This window comes from Callorhinus ursinus, unplaced genomic scaffold (genome assembly GCF_003265705.2).
Source record: "Callorhinus ursinus isolate GAN/ISIS: 27379988/994484 unplaced genomic scaffold, GSC_fseal_2.0 scaffold5, whole genome shotgun sequence".
In the NCBI taxonomy this organism is placed as follows: Eukaryota; Metazoa; Chordata; class Mammalia; order Carnivora; family Otariidae; genus Callorhinus; species Callorhinus ursinus.
Window position 1 is genome coordinate 68095322 of NW_027397067.1, and position 13120 is coordinate 68108441.

Here is a 13120-nt window from a genome sequence, read left to right on the forward strand (position 1 = left end):
CTTCCTTCCTTCCTTCCTTCCTTCCTTCCTTCCTTCCTTCCTTCCCTTTCTTTCTTTCCTTCCTTCCTTCTTTCCTTCTCTCCTTTCTTTTTTCTTTCTCTATTATCTATTATCTATGTATATGTATCCTTTATCTTTTACCTTGTATATTATTGCTCCTGTAGTTTCAAGCTATATGCTTGATTTATGTTCTGTTCTTCTCTACTCTATTCCATTTTACTTTGTATCCACTCCATTCCATTCTGAATTTGTTTAGCTTGTGGCCACAAGAGCATCTCTTTCTAGCAGATCCCAAAACAATTGGGTAGAAGGTATGTGTATACGATTTTGGTAATAACACCCATAACAGTGAACCATAATATGTTAAGAATTTGTGGGTAAGTAGTCACTTGGTGACTGGTGAATGTCCTTTTCATATTTCCTAATGCAGTTTTTTAAGTAAATGATAAAAGTTACCTTAAAAAGTGAATCTGTTTCTATTTTAGGTTTGGACTCCTTTGTTTCTTGATAGAAATCTTTGGGGGTTGTTTTGATTGTCAGAAATTCTTTTGGAAATTCTTTGGTTATACCTTAAGATTTCACAAGGAAATGCTTAATTGACTAGTTTTCTTCAGATACTTTACCACTTCCTTTAAAAAAAATTAAGAGTGCTTTTTTTTTAAAAAAAGATTTTATTTATTTGACAGAGAGAGAGAGCACAAGCAGGGGGAGCGGCAGAGGGAGAGGGAGAAGCAGGCTCCCCACTGAGCAGGGAGCCCGATGTAGGACTCGATCCCAGGACCCCGGGATCATGACCTGAGCCAAAGTCAGACGCTTAATCGACTGAGCCACCCAGGCGCCCCAAGAGTGCTTATTTTTTAAGATGTTAGCTCACTTAGTTTTATTCTTGAACTATTTATTACTTTTATCTTTTTAAGGTGTTAACAATCTTTTTCAGTCCGATGTATTATATGTCTTCTGTGTCTGGCTAGGACAAAATTAGCATATCTGGGACCTAATGCTCATGGTGAGTGTTTTGTTTATTTTAGATTTGTGTTGATTTTTATCTAAAGCCTGGACTTCTCATAGTCTAAGAGGCAAAATCTATAGTCGTTCATATTCTTGTATCTTTTACGTTACTTACATTCCTCCTGGAACTGTGTAAGATTATGACCTTGCATTTTTAGGGGAGGAAGAAGATATTTTTATTTCTACCCTTCTAGATTTTCAGCTAGGGCTTGATGGGAGAAAATGGAACAAAGACCAGACTTTTCTGTGGCTCGTAGTCCCCAGGCAGGATTCTCCTACAGGTACCCCAAGCACTTCCTTTAATGTTTTACCAGCTTTGCTCTGGTTAGCGCTACTTTGTTCTGGTAACTGTAAATATCCCCCCAGTCCCATATATGTTAGCAGTCATCCTTCAAACGTATGGCCCACTGATATACATCAGAAGGGTCTCATGACTAATGTTTCACTAGACAGTAGTAAATAACCTTATCTTAACGATAGCTAGCCCCTCAAGGTCCTGGAAACCTTGCTTCCAAATTCCTTAGAGACTTAACATTATCCCTGACCCCCACTAACTAAAAAAGTATATAATCAGTTACTCCTCACAAGCCCAGTGCTGGTCTTTCTGCCCAGGGGTTCCGTCCCCCTGCTGTAATAAAAGCACCATTTTGCACTGAAAACTGCTCAAGAATTCTTTCTTGATCCTTAGCTAGCTCACGGCCCCACATCAGGGCCCTGTAACAAAAGGCAGATCAACGAGAGAAAAACAAACAAGTTTTATTAACATGTTTATCTTATTTATGCATTGGAGAAACTTGGGGATGAGTGACTCCAAGTTTTATTTACAGCCTGGTCTTCACAAGGAAAGACATTTTTGGGGAAGTGACAAGGCAAAGGAGAAGGACTTTGGGTCTCCACCGGCAACAAATTGTGTGAAAGCAACTATGAGGGAAAGGAAGTCTTCAGTTTGGTATGTAGATTTCTCCTGTGCCTCCAGGCTGGATAAGGGACTAAAATTGTCTCTGGTGATTAGCTTTTGTCCTTTCTGGTACAGAGGGGGAAGGAGACACTTTGGTAAATTTATGTCTTGCTTTTAGGCAAATAGGAGGAGAGCAGAGAGCATTTTTGTGTCTGCTCATTCTTAATTGCCTTCAGTCTGAAATAATCCATGTGCCAAACTGGCATATTTTGGAGTGGTCAAACTTTGTTACTCTTCACATTTAAGGCAATAAAACTTGAAAATTAGAGGAAGGCGTTTTTTCTTTCCCTGTTGCTCCTAAGAAAGATCAATGAGAAAGTAATATTAACGCATATATGAGATTTAATACCTGGACTTTTTAAAACAGAGTGCAATGAAAATCACATCTCTGATTACACAAAACTAAATACAGATCACAGAGTAAAAACAGGAGTGAAAGACTCAAGAGAAAGGGGAGATAGAAACAATTTAAAGACCTACTCCGAACCAGACGTGGGTTTAAAAAGAAAAGCAGATTCCTGTCTTGGATGCCATAGTCCTTAAGAGCACAAATTCTGGAGCCAGACGACCTAGGTTCAGATCATCTGACATCACTTATATAATCGTCTTTGCCTGGAAGCTATGACTATGAAGATGGGTATGACATATTTTCTGCTCTTTGAGAGCCACCAGTAACTCTTATAAACAAAATATAAAACAATGAGAGTTAAGTGTTCTAAGACAGACAAATAGATGGGTGGACAGAAGTGAATGGACAGTGTGGGTGTCAGTGGTTACAGTCAATAAGCGAAGAAACAGAGACGTAAGGAGTTTGGGATTTACTTTTGATCCCTTGGCTAGCAAGACCGGGGCTGAGACTATGACTTAGTGAGCCATCTCCAAGGAGAGAACCAGGGCTCTTTACCCTCTGCAGCCTTATCTCAGCCTCTGTCCTTACTTGCTGTGCGAACTTTGGGAAGTGACTCAGGCCGTATCTGTAAAACAGGGCTAATAACAGTACCTATTTCTGGAACTTGTTATGAGTATTGAATGAGATAGTGTGTATAAAGTGCTTTACAGAATGCCTGGCTCACAGCAAGCATTCAATATATCTTGCCTTTTGTTAATAGTCATATAAATATTTTATTTCATTCCAGTACTGCTTATGGAGGACAGATTACGTACTTGGAGTCACATAGTCAAGATTAGTTCTATTTTTGTATACATTTTTTTTGTTTCTGGGTGGAGTATACAAGACCGAAACAATCAGAAATAATAAATAGAGAGAGAGAAATACTACAATTGCAAGGCAAAGTGTTCCCAGAAGAAGTAATTAATTGCAAAATGAAGTGACTTGGGTTTTCCCCTTTCTCTTTAAGCTTCCACAAGAGGCTATGCTGTACCTCAAAACACTGCAACATATGAGCTTCAGAAAGGAGAAGAGAAAAAAAAAAGATTTCTGGACAACCAGTCTGTATAAAATACCTAGGGCAATTCTTGGCACCAAAAACGTGTTCACTGTAAGTTAAACTGACTTTTTATGTGATTATTGAAAATGTTTTCTATGCCTTCTTCACAAATACTCACTATCCCCAAACAAACTAGGTTTGTCAACTTCAAGGTTGAAACAGTGCCAAAAAAAGAGAACATTTCTCTGGGTGGGGGAAATTTATGGCTTCATCTGTGAGTCATTTGTAATAAATTATGTAAAAATATATGCTTTTAAGAGTTTGGGCCAGTTTCAACATGTGAAAAAGTTAGATTTATCAAAGCTATCTTTTTTGTGTTGTTGTTGTTCTTGTTTGAAAGATAATTGTGAACTAAGTGACAGAGAGTGTCATTGAATGCCAAGTGAATTAGGGAACCGTGAGAAGCAAGGCTTCTGATGAGAAGATCATGCTCCAGTTCTAGAGTGCAGAGGTGCCATTCTTTAAGCTGTTCAGCTGCAGATCCAACCTGTGTTCACTAAGCACGGGGGTGGCACACAGTCTGTACAGGGCACTGGAGGTACCAGTAACCACTGGTCAGGTTCCCACTGGAAAGACAAGACATACACTCAGACGTCAACCCAATGACACTGTCCAAAGTCAAAAAAATCCCGTAATGAGGAATCACAGCGTAGAATGTGACGCAGCCCTGAGGAGAGGCATAAGCAGGAAGTTCTGTGAGTTAGGGGGAGAAGAAAGCTCTGTGGTCTACAAGCATCTGGAAGGTTTCATGGAAGAGGTGAGATCCTGGGCTGAAACTCAGTGGGAGTATAGCGTCAGGAGAGGTGTGAAAGAGATGAGTTCCTGGGGCATAAGCAAGGGTTGCTGCTGTATAATGGGAGCAGGCAAGGATACATTTGGCACTCAGGAAGCCCACTGGGGCATCTCTTAGTACTCCTGTGCTACGGCCTTGTAAAACATGGCAACTGGGGGCCCAGACTCCTTAGAGATGAGGGTAAGAAGTACCCACCAGAGCTCAAGGGGAATCTAAAAGAGTGATAGGGAAGGGAGATGATGAGCAGCACCTGCGGTCTGAGGTCCAAAGGCAGCACAGGAGATTAGCTTATTCTATTAACTTTCCTGTCATAAATTTGTCCCCAGGAATTGTGGCCGTCCAGAAAATGGAAGAATCTGACAGAGGAGTGAACTTAATGTGCCCCCCCAGAGCACCTCGGGTCCCTTTTACCAGCTCCCAACCTCTTCCTGTTTGCCACAGAGGACTGTGCCTGGGCACTGGAGGCTGGCACCCCCTCAGACCAGTCCGTTGCCAATCCCGGGTGACTATAGGAATGCAAGAGCCCTCCTCCTTTGTCTTAAGAGCACCTCCAGAGTGTAATTTATACTCCAGAACTCTCTGCAGGTTCAGGCTGCAGACAGGGGTTGCACAGACATCACACCCTTACTTGGCTTCCTCCTCTCCGTTCCTGGTTCCTTGGGGGAGCACTTCCTCAACCCATCCCTTGCACTGGATTCCTCAATGCAGGGTCTGCTTCTGAAAGGGTGGATGGAATCAAGGTTTCAAGAGAGGATAAGCATGTTTCATTTGCTTGAGGGAACTAGTCTCACTTATGTACAAAAGGAGTGAATGAAAATCTGGAGAAGTGTTCAGAAATCCCGCTGTTGTATGGGCGCACTGCAGACATTTAATGAAGCTCAAGAAATTCATAATTCTTTTTTGCAGTGTATTGGCTGAGACAGCCTATTACAGGTGCAGTTGCTTTGGCTCAGCTGAAATGTGACTGAGTCTAAGTTCCGTGAATGCATCTTGCAATTCAGAACTTGTGTATACTATACTAAGTGTAGTTAGAGACACTACCCATGTCCCTTACCCTGAGGACTTGGTGGTTCAGGAAACTACTTCATGCTACAAGAACTTGTGGTTTTCTAAGGGCTTCCTCTGGCAAGCTAACATGCTTGGCCCGATGTCAGGTAGGCTATAAATGCTGGGGAATTAATATCCTCAGAGCAGTTCTCATCTAATGGGAATTAGTGCTTGAAACAGCCCAGATTTCTCAGTTCTTCAGTCATCTCTGAGATGTGTACCACACTGCCCCCTGGAGGCTGAAACACAGTCTCCCACAAAGGTGTTCTCTTGGCTCCAGCTTCACGCCTGTCCCCAGTCTCCATCCCCCTACAGATATTTCCTGGGATCTTATTCCAAGTCTCTTTGCAATAAATCTTTGGGTCAGGGTCTGCTTCTGGGGGAACCCAAATGAAGACAGACAGTTTGAACCTCAGCATTTTCATATTCCCATGAATGTTCTCCGCCGAGATGCAGTTCCTTTAAAAGGCTATTTACCTGTGGTGCTGCTTGGCAGGTTCAGAGCACACTCCTCTGGAACATGTTTCAGCCACTGTAACTCATGTTTATGAATATGGTTAGTCAGGATAAAAAATTTTTTTTCCTTTTGACTGGTCTGAATAATCATGAGTGGTATTGCAAGCAGAATGTTTCAGCAGAAGAAAAACAAGGAAATTAGGGAAATCACAATCATTCCCAAAGTGGTGGGAAGCTCTTCTGCAAGTCACTGATTCAGCAAGTATTTATCAAGTCTTGTGTATGCACAGGGCACTGTGTGGTGCCAAGATCATTGTAATTGTAAATTTGATTTTGGAGAATGCATCCCATTGTCAGGAAAGCCAGGAGGATATTCATTTTGGTTAACTAGAAAGGAATGAAACAGATTTGTCAGCATGCAACTTGCTCAGATACTGTCTATGGAAGGAATCAGGATCTTGGGAGGAATTCCTTCCTGTTTTTTTGAGTGAGGATAGGCAATTGCCAAAGCAGTGCATATCCAGGTCCCTGAGGTGGCTGGTTAGTGGGTGCTAACGTTCATTAGGTTTTGTGAAATGCGACACAGTTTTTAAAAAATAAATCACTCTATTTCATATTCCACCTCATATAGTCTTTAGCTTTTTCTAATTGCTTTCCATAAGCTTGTTTTGTCTCCACAACACAATTGTGAGATGTGTCGTATCATCCCACTATATTGTATAACTATAAAGACACATGATAAGTTCACCCACTTATTAATGTTACAAGTGTTCACTGCATGATTGTAGTGTCCCAGGCACTGCCTTCTGGGCACTGATGCCCACTCACTACCACAACCCCCATCTCCCCTTGCCATGAAAAAGCAATAGAGAACACATGGTCTCAACTTACAGGGAGTTTCTGGTTCATTTGCAGAAACAGGCAAAGAAAGGGGAATTTTCAAAATGGTATGGTAAGTGCTAAGAAAGAAGAGAGTAGGGGATGGAGGAATTCCAGTTCATTCAGATTTGGGAAGGCTGAGAGAAGAAGTGGGGTCAGGGACAAACCCAGAGTATGTGTCCTCTAAACCTCATGTGTATGTGCTTTAAGGACTTAGCTAGATAGAGGGCACTGGAGGCTGAAGGGAAAACACAAGCAAGCACCTAGACATGGAGGAGAGCATGGTGTGTTTGGGAACTAGGAGTGTTCACTAGAGCTGGAGTGTAGAGTCTGCTCAGGGTTGGCAAAAGAAAGGAAGTGAGTCAGAACATGAGGAGCTTGAATGCTCTGCTCTGCAGTATAGACCATTTTGGAAGGGTAACTGGGAGAGATTGAAATTTCTTTAACAGATTAGTAAAAAATCAGATTTTCACTTTAATTTGCTTTGACTGCTCCATGGAAACTGAATTGTGGGAGAAAAGACTGGAAGGCAGGAGACCATTTAGGAGGTAGTAAGTGGCCTTGAAGGATCAGGTGATAGAGTGATTGGGCTGGCATCAGTGGAGATGGAGAGATGTCAGTAGAAGTGTTAAGAGAGGAAGAGAGGCTACATGTAAGGAGGTGTGTGTGTGGGGGTGGGCATGCAAAGTAAGTGCACTTCATGCAGAAGGGGGTGCTGGGCTGAGGAAGGAGACATGACTTAGCCTACCTTCAGGGGTGACTAGAAATTTCATTCCTTTTGTTGTTTCTTCCACTTGAAACTCTTTTCTACAAGGTCTGATCACGTGTGACAAAACCCAGCAAACTCCCTCTTTTCGTCTGAATCTGCTGACAAGGCAAAACAGACACTTCAGCTTCTTGTTCTTTATCTCATGGTTGATTAACAGAGATTAAAACTCTGTGCTCTCAGAAGTTTGCCATATTTTCTTTTTATATGAAAGGAGTTTTGTATTTCTGGGTTTACCCCTGATGTATGGACTGAAATTTTGGAATTGAAGCTATAAGTTTTCTAGATCTAGATGTATGTTTATGTGTCTATAGGTATGTAATATTTTCCTACCTCCAGATGGTATTATTAATTAGATCACAAAATTTTTAAATAGAACTCTACTCTAATTCACAGAGCTAACTAAGGTCTTAAACAAACGAGCCTATTCCTAAAAATTCTCAAATATTGAAAAAATTGAATTTTGAATACTTTCAATATACTCAAAATACTTCCTTATAGGCAGTTACTCAAATGTTCAAAGAATTCAAGTTTACATAATTTAGGTTACTTTGGCAAATGAGACTAATTTAATATTGTTGGTTTAATAAGAACAGCTTTATCTTCTGAGTTGTCAGCATTAAGTGTAATACAAACATACATTTTTATTTTACTTGGGCATGTTTCTCCTCAACTTGTAAAGGTGTGCTGGTTTAATATGCTATCATTTCAGTTACTATATTTTAAGATTATAAAAAATGTAAATTTGTATTTAGTCAAATTAAGTCATTATTTGGACAAACTTTATTTCAAAAATAATTCTGTTTTGTAGAATGTCAGCTTGAAGACAGTTTCCAAAATCATCTGGTAACTTAAAACCTTGGACTGATGCTAAATTGAGCTAATTCATGAATCATTAGATACCTACATTGGATCTAAGTAAGATAAAATACTGAAGCCTTAATTGCTAAATACAATTTCATTTTTATATACTTTTTGCCTCTTGTTTTTATATAATACAGAGAGGCTATATATTTGGGTCTGTTAATGGCCATGTTCATTTTTGCCACATTGAGACACTATACTGTGAGGGATGTTCATGGCTATAAAAAATTACGAGATGTATATTGAAAAGCTCTGCTAGTCGGCTAGAAAATACTGGTATATGAAAGACAGTTTATAGTTATTTACTAACAGGCACTCCTTCCTTGACCATACTTTAGTCAGGCTCCCGTGAGTCTTCTTCTAGATGAGCCTCGACCTTGGCCTGCTGAGCCCCATTTTACCAAAGAATCCTAAGCTAGTTAATTGACAACTGCTCCCCTTTATATCTGATCATCCTTGATATTTGATCGAGCTCCTCATCCCCTGCCCTGGATATCTAAGTCACTGGCCTGCTTTTGGTAAGAATCTTGTTAAGCTAGTTTGGCAAGAATCTCCTTACTTTGGTATCTAAACAAGTTCCTCTCAATAATTTTCTATCCACTCACCCCCTCACTCAGCTCCTTGGCTGTAGATCTCCAGTTGTCCGTGCTGTGTAGAATGGGACTCAGGGCTACACTGAAGCCTCTCTCCTCTACTGCAGTAGCTCTAATAAGATTTGCCTCGCCATTTTGACACATGCCCTGGAAATACTTCTTCTCTTACACCACTGCCTAGTCTTCTCTATGCAATAGAAGTGGCTGTAGTGAAAACTTAGAATCAATATATGTGAATGAGGCTCTATTAGGAGTGAGAGGAGCAGAGAGGAACAACTTTGCATGCAAAGTGTGCAGGAGGTATTTTGTTAAGGAAAACAAGAGAAGCTTTGTTCCAAAGTAAAACAACTCATTCCAAAATGAGAGAGAGAGAGAGAGAGAGATAAGTGTATGATAAAACTTGTTTGGATAGACAAAGTTGCAGATGGTTCACGGAACAGGAATTTTACTTCTTGTAGTCAAAGCTGGCTGAGGTTTGCGAGTTTATTTATAAGATTTTTAGTAAGAGTGTTAGTACCAAATATGCTGTTTCAAAACTAGCATTTGGTTTTCTCTCTGTTAAAATGACAATTTTTTCTTGGATTACTGGAGTTCTCTTAATAAGTGCTTGTAAAATACTTTTCTCTACCTTGAGAATAATCTGCCTAGAAAATAACTATTCAGGTCTTATTAGAATAATTCCTACACTTGTTGATTTTGTCATATCTTTAATTATTTGAGAGAACAAAGTCTTTTCACTTAAAAATAACTTAAGTTCTTTATAGTCACATACCTCCTATGTCTACTTTAAAATTTATACTGTCATTTTGGTTAACTAGATAACCAGCTCTTATTTCTTAGTAATCCATGATCCTATTTAATCAAGTGTTCAAACTTGACTGCTTTTTATATTTTACCTTCCCGAAATCAAATCCTAGATATCTTTTGCCAAGGAAATTGTCAAGGAAAAAAAAAAAGTTAAGTCTGGACCCGAGTAAAGAAAGACGTTATTGAACAAGACTATTACAGAGAGATGCTCAAAGCCCGAGCCAAAACAGTTTCAGGCAAGGGGAGTGGGAACAAAGCTTCTGTAAGCAGAGACCCTGGGATAGGTGTTTGTGGAAAGCACAAGAATGATGTCATGCCAATAGCTGGTGTGTGGGAGGGGCCTTGGAACTTAATGAACTGCATCAAATATTGTACTAATAGAAAAGGTGAGGCAGAAAAGTTGGTTTGTGCTCAGGCACATGGGCTTGGGGTTCTGGGTCTCAGATGAAGTAAACAAGCTAAAGTGTACATAGAGTTGGGACCTAGTGGTCTTCAGCAAAGCAGCCTGAACTCGTGTGAAGCACAAAGTTTCATCAGCCTTGTCAGTCCCTCTCCTTGTTCAAGGCAGGCTCAGAGAGACTCTCCAGGAATAATTCAGAGATAAGGAATAATTCAAACAGGAGATGGCTGAGTGAAACAGACCTGAGGGCCAGCATTTTCTCAGTGATATCCCTAGTAGAAGGCTAGTTTACTATCTGTTTGCTGTGCAGGCGAAGGTCAGTTGTTTCAGTGTCCTTCAGTGGGATGCCTAAAATGAAAGAAGGCTAGTTTACCATCATTTTGGTGTGCAGGCAAAGGTCAGTTGTTTCAGTGTCCTTCAATGGGATGCCTAAAATGAAAAAGATAAATGTTAATATAAAGGAATATATTAAAGTAAAGAGCCAGAAGTTGAACCCTAAGACTCTCCAGCCCAGTGAAATCTAGGAGATCAGTGGATGAAATAGTTTGATTGTGCAGCACAGTTCCCTGAGTTGTATTATGCTCTTAATTATGTTGCCCAGAGTCTGGGTTACTTCCCTTATGAAGGCATGCATGACCTGAGCATTTCACCAGACTTTCTTAGTCACTCAGCAGCTTGTCCAGGGAAAAATCTGCTCCATGCAAGGACTGATGCAATGTTTCTTTAGATCCTGGAGGGGGGAGACCAGTTACAAGGCAACTTAGAGTCCTAATAAGGATCTGGACAATCATGTTCATGCAATCATGAGCAGTTGCAGTTGTAATCGTAGCAATCATGTTTAGTTGAAGTGAGGAGGAAGGGAGAAAAGTTGGACAGGTTAGTTTGAAAGGCTGTAGGCAGATATTGAAGGAAACTGGAAGAATTGAAAATTTGGTAAGGGTTGACAATCTCTGTAAAGTAACAGATCCAAATCCGATTTATGAGTAGATATCAACACTACTTTATCCATAGTGGGAAAGGAAGCTAATTAGTGTCTGTCAGACAAGACAAAGTTTGCATATTGACCAGTTACCTGCAATTTACAGAGGTGCAAAAGAACTCAAAGATAATGAATAGGGTCAGAATCTCATGATCCAGAAGAGCTTGCTTAGGTTCCCACTGAAACACAAAATGCTCTTACAGTCCCTTTTCCCCTTTTGATCAAAGACAATCTCAAAGAAAGATTATTCTTGATCACAAAACAAGGCTGGTCTCTTTAGACATGTTTACACAGATGCAGCAAGGATAAGTCAACACATGAGTCTTCTATTTGCTTTGCTGGACATTTTCATAAAGAACCTCAGATTGGATTTTTCCAAAGGAAAGGATAGGAAGGCCAAGCCAAAACTTCACCATCATTTTTCACCTGCAGTACCTAGTGATTTGGTGGGAAGTCCTCTCTTCCTGAGGTCCCCAAAATATCCTAAGATTCCTGAGCCTGCCTTGCTCACCTATAAGGCTGGGAACCCTGTAAAGCCAGTTACCAGGCCAGCTTCCCTAAGAGGGACTTTGTAAGCATTGGCCCCATACAGTCTACTTTAATTCCTAAAAAGTGTCTGGTCACATCTGATGAAACGAGCATCCTTCTCAACTGTGACATTCTAGGCAATGCCAGCCTTGATTGCATAACCAGTGTTTCCAATTCTGTCCTATTAACAAGGTGGACAGACTCCTACTGAATCTATGCAAATAACCAGGGTGCCACGAAAACAGGAATCCTCAATAAGAGTTCCCCAAATTTTACCGGGTGAGTCAGGGCAGAAAAGATCAATGTTTCATTTCTGCTTTACAAGAGCACAGTCTAATAAATTGTTATGAGGGATAGATAGCTTGAGAGAAAAGAGAGAGTGGTTCCTTACATCCAGAAAACAGAGCATTAAAGCATCAGCACAGTTCCAAGCAAAGCCCATGTACATCTAGTTTATTCAGTGCTTTGTAATTAATTCTTGCTCCACTTGATCTGGGTTAGTCATCTCATGAACACACCTGCTTCTTGACGAAAGTCTGGGACTCCTGACTCAGTCCACTAGTATGATCTCATAATTATTGAAGCAATGCCATCAGCAGTCTGTACCCAAGAGTACTTGGCATGGTCCACTTCCATGAGTCTCTAGGATAGTCCTTTTTTGTTAAAGACAAAGCACTCAGCTTTTGCAAAGGTTCTTCGGGAAGCATCAGAGTAAAACACAAAACCACCTGTAAATGAAAGAAAACTTAAAATAGCCAGGGTTAATGTATTTTTTTTTAATTTTTTTATTGTTATGTTAATCACCATACATTACATCATTAGTTTTTGATGTAGTGTTCCATGATTCATTGTTTGTGTATAACACCCAGTGCTCCACGCAGAATGTACCCTCTTTAATACCCATCACCAGGCTAACCCATCCCCACCCCGCCCTCCCCTCTAGAACCCTCAGTTTGTTTTTCAGAGTCCATCGTCTCTCATGGTTCGTCTCCCCCTCCGACTTACGCCCCCTCATTCTTCCCCTCCTGCTAACTTCTTTTTTTTTCTTAACATATATTGCATTATTTGTTTCAGAAGTACAGATCTGTGATTCAACAGTCTTGCACAATTCACAGCACTCACCATAGCACACACCCTCCCCAATGTCTATCACCCAGCCACCCCATCCCTCCCACACCCCCACCACTCCAGGAACCCTCAGTTTGTTTCCTGAGATTAAGAATTCCTCATATCAGTGAGGTCATATGATACATATCTTTCTCTGATTGACTTATTTCACTCAGCATAACACCCTCCAGTTCCATGCACGTTGTTGCAAATGGCAAGATCTCATTCCTTTTGATGGCTGCATAATATTCCATTGTGTATATATGCCACATCTTCTTTATCCATTCATCTGTCGATGGACATCTTGGCTCTTTCCACAGTTTGGCTATTGTGGACATTGCTGCTATAAACATTGGGGTGCCCGTACCCCTTCGGATCCCTACATTTGTATCTTTGTGGTAAATACCCAGTAGGGCAATTGCTGGATCGTATGGTAGCTCTATTTTCAACTGTTTGAGGAACCTCCATACTGTTTTCCAGAGTGGCT

At 40.6% G+C, this 13120-nt stretch overlaps 2 long non-coding RNA genes across 15 annotated transcripts in view; one reads left to right on the forward strand and one right to left on the reverse strand.

The window, feature by feature from the left end:
• Window positions 1–13120, forward strand: part of LOC112823385 (uncharacterized) — a 229542-nt gene that overhangs the window by 193603 nt on the left and 22819 nt on the right. For 5 of the 13 annotated variants that reach the window (XR_012378329.1, XR_012378327.1, XR_012378331.1 and 2 more), the window contains one exon: window positions 1203–3465. This is a non-coding gene — a long non-coding RNA (uncharacterized lncRNA). The other 8 variants (XR_012378333.1, XR_012378336.1, XR_012378338.1 and 5 more) reach the window with 6 other exon arrangements.
• Window positions 1742–13120, reverse strand: part of LOC112823386 (uncharacterized) — an 18827-nt gene continuing 7448 nt past the window's right edge. The window contains exons 2-3 of one of the 2 annotated variants that reach the window (XR_003208024.2): window positions 5732–10367; window positions 1742–3980 (exon numbers count right to left, since the gene is read on the reverse strand). This is a non-coding gene — a long non-coding RNA (uncharacterized lncRNA). Of the gene's footprint in view, window positions 10368–13120 lie in introns of both variants that reach the window. The other variant, XR_012378339.1, reaches the window with a different exon arrangement.